The sequence below is a fragment of the Arachis ipaensis genome, chromosome B08 (assembly GCF_000816755.2).
Source record: "Arachis ipaensis cultivar K30076 chromosome B08, Araip1.1, whole genome shotgun sequence".
NCBI lineage: Eukaryota > Viridiplantae > Streptophyta > Magnoliopsida > Fabales > Fabaceae > Arachis > Arachis ipaensis.
Genome location: NC_029792.2, coordinates 101,067,537 through 101,068,655, shown reverse-complemented (window position 1 = coordinate 101,068,655; position 1,119 = coordinate 101,067,537).

The window sequence follows — 1,119 nt, the reverse complement described above, 5'->3', positions numbered from 1 at the left end:
TTTCATCGTGATAGAGAAGAGAACATAACTTTTGTAACTTTAATTTAGTCTACCAAAACATCCAAACCAATACCAAATAAAATAAGTACTTATTGTAATATAAATCATAGGTTGCAGAGTTTGAAGAAGAGTATTGGTGTTGTGCGAGTGTATTGTCTGGTGGCGGGTTTAGGGAACTCACGGCGGGGACAAAAGAGAGCAGTTTGAAGGATGTGTGGAGCGCGCGGGTTGGTCGCAGAGTTTGAAGCAGAGCAACGTGGCTTCCAGACGCACGCGAACTCGAACGGTGAACGGTGATTGAACGCGAACGGTGAACGCCGAGCGAACGCGTACGGCGAAGAATGCGATCAAAAACGCGAACGTGAACGGCAAACAAACGGCGACGGAAGCGGGGCTGAGCAGACAAAGACGACGGACGCCGAGGTCGAGGAAGCAACTGTGATCGGTGACAGCAAACAGGGGTTGAAGATTTGGAGCACGAGGGACGCTAGATGACGGATGGTGAACTGTGAGTGCGACGGACGGCGGCAGTATGACACTCCTTGTGGCGGTGGTGTAGGCTTACAGTGCTAGGGTTTTGTGGTTGGGTTTGGGTGATTTCTCTGACTGAAAGAAAGAAACGGAGAAAGGGAGAAAGAAACGAATGAGCTTCCCTTTTTTTGTGTAAACCGGCCTACTTATGTCCTGACCCATGTTTGCCAGCATTCCTTCTATTCTGTTTAAAAATTGTTGAAATTGTTGGTTCGGATTAGGTTGGGTAGGTTGATTATTTTGGCCATGATATGATGGTTGGGAGTAAGTGTTTTGTGTGGCTTGGTATGATCTTTGATTGGAGTTTTGATATGTGGACTTGTTATGTTGGTTTTGGTTGTAAGGTTTGTGGTTTTGTGGTTGGGTTTGGTGGTTCCCCCACCCAAAGTTTGGGTGGTTTTTCCATCCTGGGTTGTAAGTGTTGGAATGTGGATCATATGATTGCCTTTGTTGGTTTCCCACATAGTTGGCCTCTTCCCAATCACCTCCTTCAGTGCTTACTTCCTCTTGATCTTGTGTGTGTATTGCAGCCACTTGCTTTGTTTCTAATTTCCTGGTGAGCTCTGCTAGTTGCTTGGCAAACACCTT